Source organism: Odontesthes bonariensis, chromosome 18 (genome assembly GCF_027942865.1).
Source record: "Odontesthes bonariensis isolate fOdoBon6 chromosome 18, fOdoBon6.hap1, whole genome shotgun sequence".
Taxonomy (NCBI): Eukaryota; Metazoa; Chordata; class Actinopteri; order Atheriniformes; family Atherinopsidae; genus Odontesthes; species Odontesthes bonariensis.
This window is the reverse complement of record NC_134523.1, coordinates 23,857,682-23,867,301: the sequence shown is the minus strand read 5'-3', so window position 1 is coordinate 23,867,301 and position 9,620 is coordinate 23,857,682. Positions and strand designations below refer to the sequence as shown.

Genomic DNA, 9,620 nt, shown 5'->3' with positions numbered 1-9,620 from the left:
ATGGACATAAGGAAATTCAGGAGGAGAGTCAGGGACAGAGAAGCTACAAGGAGAACTGAGAATGAAGTGGAGGGAGGTGAGAGATTTGTTTTTTCTCTGTTGTGTCAACAACCATGCCTACCGATAGGCCACTATAATTTCTTACACCAAATACGTTTGCATTTAGGCTTAAACGGTTCCATGGCATATGAAAAACGCAAGACAATATCCTATTCTGCCAATTATAGCCCATTTACGAAACTATCTTGGGCATTATAAATGGGTAAAAAGTGGGAAAGCTAGTTTAAAAGGCTACTCAATCACGGGAATAACTTTTCAGACCATATCAGGTACTCTTAATTAAATTTTTATTTTGCAACACTTGTAGAAGTATTTAATGACTGTGCTACAGTAAGATTACTGGTGTTCTGGCTGGGGGCCTGTGCCCCTGTACAGCTGTATGCCTAGCAACGTCCCTGGCCAACATAATCTTTCAGGGAAACTTGAAAAATGAAATGAAGATAATATTATTGTTTCTCTTCTGTCAAGTTTCATCAGCAGGCATAAATCCTGTCGATTACATCCTGCGAACAGTAACTAATAATGATGTTATAAAACTGGATCCTCTTCTCCCGCAGTGAAACGCTCATTGACGGTTTTGACCACTGGATCTTCTGGTGTCTCAAATTTGCCAGAGATGAGCAGGGCTATAGCCGCTGAAGGTGTTCAGGTGGATTACTGCGACAGCAACAAAAACAGAAGAAGTTACCCAGGTTTCTGGGAGAAAGTAAATGAAGACGATCCACAGATCCTGAAACACTTCACCAATATATGTTTTAAGGATATACCCCTCAGCTACAACCTGGCGTTTCATGATTTCAAGGAAATCAACAGAAATTAAGGTAGTGTAAAGTATCTTTTATATTTCAGTTTTTGTTTTCTGCCGCACTGTTAATAAATCCATTCATCTTTGATAACTGCTGTCTCTGTTGTCTGTCTCAGCTGTTCACATTTTTCTGTGTATGGGTGGCTGCGAATATGACGAAAAGACTGGAGATGTCACCTCCCATTTGTGGTGAGTGTGGTTATAATGGGGAGCAGTTAGTGGAATTGGATCTGAATAATGCTACATGGATCGCTAATAATCCAATGGCTGCCATCATCAAACCAAAGTGGAACCGTGATAAGGCTATACAGTACTAAAAAGCTATCAAGCCTTCTACAAGCAGACGTGCCCCGATTGGCTAAAAAAGTTTATGGCTTTTGCCCCACTGAAGAGAACAGGTAAAGAAAGGTTTTGTGAATTTTTCGGGACGCAACAATGTACCTATAGTCAGCTCAGTTTGGATTTACATTAAATTATCATCTATCATAATCTATCATAATCTTTTGACATGAAGCTGTATGACATCCCATATTAGCAATATCATTTATGAACATTGACTTACCCCCTGCTGCGTCCTGTGAGCCGAGTTCCAGCCTCGTTTTGGCGTTGACGAAGGTAGTCCGGCTAGTTGGCAGGGGTTTAAAAAATAAAGCGTCTTGCTTCTCAAAACAATATGCGTTCAAAAGAGTAATACATTTGCATCACAAAATCGTCCCTCCAGAAAAAGTCAGACCTCACATCGCTTGGCGCTATTTTTTTATTTTTGTGTCCCCAGCCAACTAGCCGGACTACCTTCGTCAACGCCAAAACGAGGCTGGAACTCGGCTCACAGGACGCAGGGGGGGTAAGTCAATGTTCATAAATGACATTTGTTACGGTCCCTGACCTCCAGGGGGGGGAGCTCTCTTCATGAGACACCCTTCTTACCCTTTCTTGCTGTTTGCAGCCCGAGAAGCAAAGCAGAAATCTCTTGGTTTCAGTCCTGCTGAATTAGTTTTTGGACATGAAGTGAGGGGACCACTGAAAGTGCTGAAAGAACAATTCCTGTCAGCTGGCACACAGCCACACTGAAATGTGTTTGAATTTGTTGCACAGTGTCATAGGGCCGGCACGGTATATGTATTCGTACCGAACCGTCACGGTACGGGGGTCACGGTTCGGTACGCGCATTTCCACGCAGAATACACACGGTACAGAAGTTTTCTGAACGCAGAACTGTTATTTTGCAAGAGTTTCCTTCAGGACCCATTTAAACACTGCCACATGCAAGCTCTGATTGGTCCGTAGAGATATACGCTTTCGGACAGAGTAGTTATAAGAACGCAGTTATCAGAACTGTCCTACTCGAATTTCGTTCTGATAACTGTCCTTCCCCAGCGGAACTGTTTCAGTCTGCATTCGCACATGAGTCGGGACTGATGCGCCGCGCGCAGCCGTCCGCGTCAGTGACGTGTTAGCCGTTAGCCGTTTAGCGCCACATTCAACAACAAAACTGAACAAAACAAAACCTGAGAGAAGAAAAAACACCACAAAGAAGCTAATATGGAGAGCGGGGAGGCCACCGTGTTCATGGTCTGCATGATGGTGATATTAATCATGGACAATCACATCAGGCGTCTAACATCGAGGCTGGAAGAGCTCACAGAGAGAGTCAGGATCAAGCGCAGGCGATACTTCTTTGTTTCATGAAGGAAGAAAGGTATGGAAAGCCTAAAGTGCCATATTGCGCATCTAAGTATCACGTTAAGATTGCAATTCACCCGCTAAAAGCGCCCGTTTCCCCGAATTTTCGCGCGCTTTTTACGTCCGTAATGATGGTTCCGCACAACGCGCGTCGCGGACACGTTTTCCTAAAGGTAACGACGCACGTAAGGAACGCGTGTGTTGACCTGACAATACGCGCGTTCAAGACGTGCGTTTTCCTAATATGATAATAATGTCCTTCCTTCTTTTCCGACAGCCAATGCATTTGAAGTGGTTGCGCCCAATCGCTGATCAAGACAGCCAGACCAAGATAGTTCTGCACAGATCTGCTTTGTTGAAAACTCTGCACAGATCTCTGTGTGGCAATGTTGCCAAAGTTCACTGCATTGTCGTTTTACAAAGCTTTAATTTTAGGAATACAACTCCTACACATGCACTTCGCTGTTATTTTGAATCCATTTCCATGCATTTGTTCGTGTAAAAGTGTTTTTCATCGACATACATTGCTGACTAATGTTTTGTGCGTTAGAGTTGGTACTTGGAGTAGTTCCTCTCAAAACAACAAAGTGATGGTTCAGTGGTTAGAGTGACTGCCTGGCATGCAAATCTCTTGCGTCAGTGCAGGTTCGAATTCCGCAGTGGTAATTTCAAGTTTTCCCCTCATACTCTCTCTTGTCTCTAACCAAGCCCGTTTCTTAAGTTTTTTTTCTTTAGGCTATCCCTTGGCCGAAGGCCAGCGACCATGTTTCAACATGCCTCTTAAAATAGCACCTTCGAATCCCGTGTGAACTCTTGTTTACATGAGTTGTGTTATCTGTAATCAATCAGGAGCAGTGGCTCTATAAACTTCAATGAACTCTCGCTAAAATTTAAGTTACTGTTATGTTATCTGTAATCAATCTGGAGCAGTTGCTCCATACATTTCAATTATGCACCCCCCATCAAATTAAGCTGTATCTAGTTTTTATGTGGTATTGGACAAAAATTATTTCTTTTTCATATCCATCTGTTCCTGTTAACGGGCCTAACTATTCTATAAGGAGTAGCCACACTGAACTTACCATTATCCAGGAGATGTTCCAGCTTGACTATTATGTTTTATTCAGCTTCAAATTAATTCAAAGCCCATCAGAAAACATGTAAAATTACCAATGACTAAACTAACAATATAGCCTGTGTTTATGTGTACATGTAGTTCATAATGCTGAAGGAACTGAACCAGAAAAAAAATATTTATTTATATTTACAATATTAACAGTCTTTCTCACTCCCTCCGCCCCACCTACTGAGCTGCATGTAGAACAGCACTCATTTGTGTGAGGTGATCTTAATGTAGGTGATCTTAATGTGAGCTTAATGCAGAAAAAAAATCCATGTTGGGGTCAGTGACAAGGATTTGCATAATGAGAAATTATACAATGTTCCACTACACTATTCTAAATGCTTCCACCAGGTATGCTAAAATGTATATTTTGGTTTTCTGTGTGTTTCATGCTATGTAAAAAATGCCCGATTGCCCCTGAATATGTCAAATGACAATAAAACACGGCAATAAAAAGTGTAATATAAGTGCGGTTGTTAGCTAATATCATTCCATCCTTTGAAAATTGATTTTGTTGGGATTACTATCAAAATTTGAGCCCAATGATCGTTGTGGCATTGTCATCTTTGTATAATTTCTCATTTGTAACAAAGCTTTGTAAAACGACAATGCAGTGAACTTTGGCAACATTGCCACACAGAGATCTGTGCAGAGTTTTCAACAAAGCAGATCTGTGCAGAACTATCTTGGTCTGGCTGTCTTGATCAGCGATTGGGCGCAACCACTTCAAATGCATTGGCTGTCGGAAAAGAAGGAAGGACATTATTATCATATTAGGAAAACGCACGTCTTGAACGCGCGTATTGTCAGGTCAACACGCGCGTTTCTTACGCGCGTCGTTACCTAGACAACGCGCGTCCGTGACCATCATTACGGACGTAAAAAGCGCGCGAAAATTCGGGGAAACGGGCGATTTTAGCGGGTGAATTGCAATCTTAACGTGATACTTAGATGCGCAATATGGCACTTTAGGCTTGCCACAGAAAGGAGAGCAGCGCGCCGCAGACAAAGGAGACAACGTGTAAGTTTAACTTATTAAACACACCAAGGTTCTGTCTGTGTGGTATGATGAAACATTTCAGCCGTGATAGCATGACATGGGGCGTAGCTACCGACCACCACACACCTCCGTCAGATGCGTTCTTATAGAACCATGAAAAGACCCGACCTATTACGTCTCCCAAATGTATTACAACAACCCCTGGATACGAATACATGCAGAGCAAAAAAAATTACCGAAGCAATTGGAATTGACATCGCATCTGCTATGCGCCCATATTCCACTGTAGAAGAGGCAGGATTCAGATATCTATTACATGTGCTCGAACCTCGCTACACGCCTCCTTCGGCACTGTACCGAAAATGTACCGAACCGTAGGGTCCGTACCGAGGTACGTACCGAACCGTGAGTTTTTTGTACCGTTCCACCCCTAGTCAGGAACGTCTATACCATGCTTGTTCAATAGCCAGAAAGTCTTTGTCAACTGTCCAAGGGAAAATTAAATGTCTGTATGATAGAAAAACGGTACAACGTTCTTTCCAGCCCGGTGACAAAGTACTCATGCTGGTTCCCACAGCTGGTCTGTCTCTTTCAGCTCAATTTACGGGGCCCTATGTGGTGAAAAACAAAGTAAATGATACAAACTACATCGTTCACACTCCTGATAGGAGGCGACAAACACGTTTGTGTCATGTCAACATGTTGAAGCTTTTTCATTCCAGAGAAGATGACCCGAAAGACTTGTGTTGTGAGGTGATACCACACCCGGCCTTAGTCTGTGTCTGGACCTACCAACAATGATGGTTTGAAAAAGTGTGAAGATCCCTGTGGTAGGCTTTCAAACTCTGTAATTCTTGATGCCTTAGATGCATACCTGTCATATCTTCCCAGAGACGAGAAGGACGATGTGAAAAGCCTGATCCTGGCCTACCCTAATCTATTTGGAGATGTCCCTTCTAGGACCACAATTCTGGAGCATGATGTTGATGTGGGGAATGCATCCCCTATTAAACAACACGCCTACCGCTGTCCTCCCGCCAAGAGGGAGATCATGAAAGAGGAGGCTCAGTACCTACTGGACAATGGGTTAGCTGTACCAAGTCAAAGCTCCTGGAGTTCTCCGTGTCTTCTTACACCAAAGTCTGATGGTTCTCCACGTTTCTGTACAGACTTTAGGAGGGTAAATGCAGTCAAAGTCCCTGACTCATATCCATTGCCTCGCATAGACGACTGCATAGACAGCATTGGCACAGCTAGCTATATAACAAAGCTAGATCTACTGAAAGGATACTGGCAAGTTCCTTTGACTACCAATGCTTCTGATATTTCAGCTTTTGTGACACCAGACCATTTCCTACAATATACAGTAATGCCATTTGGCATGTGTAATGCTCCGGTTACTTTTCAGCGACTGATGACTTCTGTGTTAAGAGATATTAAGAACTGTAACGTCTATCTGGATGACATTGTGGTCTATTCATCTTCCTGGGTTGATCATCTTAACACTCTGAAAGTGGTGTTTGCTCATTTAGCCCAAGCTTCTCTCACCTTGAACCTGGCTAAATGTGAGTTTGCCAAGGCAGTTGTGACGTACCTCGGGAAGGAAGTGGGTCATGGCCAGGTACGTCCAGTGAATGCAAAGGTGGAAGCTGTCCTGAACTACCCAGTCCCCACCACAAGACGTGAGCTCCGGCGATTTTTGGGTTTGGTTGGCTACTATAGGTGTTTTTGCAGAAATTTTTCTACAGTAGTAGCTTCCTTAACTAAACTGTGTAGTCCAAAGGAACCATTCATGTGGACCACTGAATGTCAACATGCATTCGAGTGTGCAAAGTCTCTTCTCTGCAGTGCTCCTGTACTGGCAGCCCCAGATTTCAACAAGGCCTTCAAACTGGAGATGGATGCAAGCGCGGCAGGAATGGGAGCTGTGCTGCTACAGGATGAAGACGGTGTTAGTCACCCAGTTTCCTACTTCTCAGCTAAGTTTAAACACCATCAGCTACACTATTCCACAATCGAAAAGGAAACCTTAGCCATGCTACTTGCATTGCAACATTTTGAAGTTTACATCGGTTCCACTACAAATCCTGTTACAATCTACACTGATCATAACCCTCTTGTATTCCTAAACCACATGTATAACCACAACCAGCGACTTATACGCTGGGCTTTACTTGCCCAGGAATATAATTTGGACATAAGGCATAAGAAAGGAACTGAGAATGTTATAGCTGATGTTCTTTCCAGAGTGTGGTGTTAATCCCATTGTGTAGTGCACTTAGTGAAGGTGTTGTGTTTTTACACTATGTAAAATTTTATGGGGGAGGGTGTTACGGTCTCTGACCTCCAGGGGGGGGAGCTCTCTTCATGAGACGCCCTTCTTACCCTTTCCTGTGTTTCAGGCCTACCTTGCTGCCACAGGTGATTGGTATTACAGCTCGTCAGCTGCTCCATAAAGAGCTTCACTCAGATGTGCCAAGCCTCCATTCCTTTTTCCTTCGGGCCTTGATCTGGTGATCGTGATCGTGATCGTGATCGTGATCGTGATCGTGATCGTGCATTGTGTTTTGAAAAGGTGTACAGTTTTGGTATTTGCTTTAGGTCACTGACGAGTAATTTTGTGTTTTGTTTTCTCACAGTGGAAGCTGGTAGGGGTTTTTTTGTTCTCACTCTTTTCTCCTGTTTTTTGGTCAGGCAGGGAGTTTAGCCCTTGTAATTTTAAGTTTACTCTTCACTGTGGTTTTGGATGATCTTTTTGATATGTTACCTTTTCACAATTATAAATAAATTATACTTTTTTTCTATGGACATCAACTGACTGAGGTATTACTTACTTTGTTTGTGTTACACCCCAGTGCCATGACTAATCATAATTAAGAGTGTTGTAACAACATTGCTAATATGGGATGTCATACAGCTTCATGTCAAAAGAGGCGAACTTTCCCTTTAAAGAGTCTGACTGTTCAGTCTGACTTAACTATTTTTGATAATTTCTGTGCTTGTAAGATCTGATTCAGCTCTGAGAAGATAATAGAGATTAACACTTTGTGATCTAATGTTACCTTCAGTCAAAGCTTAAATTGTGAGAGAATTCATAATTTGGCTTTGATATTCCCTGATGTACTGAAATACTGAGACTGACTGAATGTACATGGACGGCATGTAGTGTAATAAACAGGTTATAGTTATGTCATGCTCTTTAGGATATTAATGGATGTATGGACCAGTGTGTGTAGTCCATTTACCTCAAAGAATAATCATCACACTTAGGCTGAATTATGCTTATACCTTACACAGATAATGTTGTGTTGTACCCAGAAGGAAAATGTGTTTTGTGTTGGGGTCTGGGAGTTCTCCCTTTGTTTTCGGCTGCTGTTTTTTCCCTTCTCCAGTAGGTGGCGCCTCTACTCTGGCTGGCAGAGGACTCACAGGTGTATCTCATCAGACCTCATCAGGAGAGAGCTTAAGAGGAGCCTGCTACCAGCACCACTTCGCCAGAGTGTTAACCCATGTGGTATGTGCTCCAGCCCTTTTCCTTGCTTTTCTATAGAAGCCAACTTACGATCGTTTGTTGCCTTCTCCAGGTCCTCTTCCGAATTCAAAGGCTTTTTCCAGAAACCTTGCCAGTTCTCGTTTTCCTGCGTGTCTCCAAGTTTGCCTCACTTCTAGAGGTTCCATGCTGGCAGCTGCCTCATAAGCTCACCTGGATTTCCATCATCATCAGTCGAACCCTGCTCACCCTCTCGCCAGCCAGAAGACATCCACCTGCGCCACCTACACTCCCTGGATCAAACATTCACCTCCAAGCAGCTTCTCAGGATCACCCTATCTTCAGTGCTCAACTTCCAGACCTCACTCATCTCTCCCTGGCGGTTACTCACCATCCCCTCAGTAAGCAATAACCTCCGTCTTCACTCAAGCTCTTTTCATTCCTGTTTAACTAACTCCTACTCCTCCAAACAGTGGATGACCATACCATTTCTTCCAGTTCCCGAGCAACAATTCCTGTTCATCATTCACCCTTTAAAATGAACATTTTGAAACGTTTCTTTTGTCTCCTGAGTGTGTTCTGCATGTGGGCCTAACTAAGCTTAAAACATGACATTTTGGTTGTCTAAGATTTATATCAAACCATAATAACCTCAGTTGTTATTAACAGGGCATTGTTTTATTAGAAAGCTAGTAATATAATTCACATGCACTGAGCCTTCAGAGTCAGCAGTTTGATATAATCTTTCAAACCTCAGAGCATTCACTATTTGTTCTGTACTCGTTTCCGTGACAATTTTCAGACTTTATGCCTAATTTTGTTTCCATTGTTACCTTCCATGTTTGACTTCCCTCATATTTTTTTCTCAAACAGATCTTCCCTCAGTGTCTCTCCTCCAGAGGACTCCCTCCTCTCCAGTCAGCTGCCATGCTACAGGTTTCTACCCTGTCAGAGCTGAACTGTTCTGGAGGAGAGATGGAGAGGAGATTCATGAGGACGTTGAACATGGGGAGATCCTCCCTAATAATGATGAGACCTTCCAGTTGAGCGTTAATCTAAGTGTTTCATCAATCTCACCTGAAGACTGAAGTCTTTTTATTGATATGGCAACAAGCTCAATATTTCAGCGCTGGTCTCAGTATGACAAAACTCTCGCAGGAATCAGTCAGACCGAGCTCCCTACTTCCGGTTACAATTCGTATATATGTCTTATAGTTTCCCACGGTGGATCCCTTGTTGATCAAATGTGATTGGATATGCATACTAACCCAAATAATGTCTCTGAGTAATCCAAATAATGTGTGTGTGTGAATCTGCCCTTGCTTTCCCAGGCTTACCTAATTGTTTTGTCTTTCTACTCCTGGATCACTTTAGGTCATATGGAAAAGTACTAAGACTTATTTCATTTATAATGTCTAAGAACAAAGCCAATTTTAACAATCCCCCTTTTGAAGCGACT

The 9,620-nt window shown here is 42.8% G+C and overlaps 1 pseudogene; it reads left to right on the top strand.

Moving 5' to 3' along the window:
* Positions 1–9,249, top strand: LOC142367374 (major histocompatibility complex class I-related protein 1-like; annotated as a pseudogene).
* The last annotated feature ends 371 nt before the right edge of the window (positions 9,250–9,620 follow it).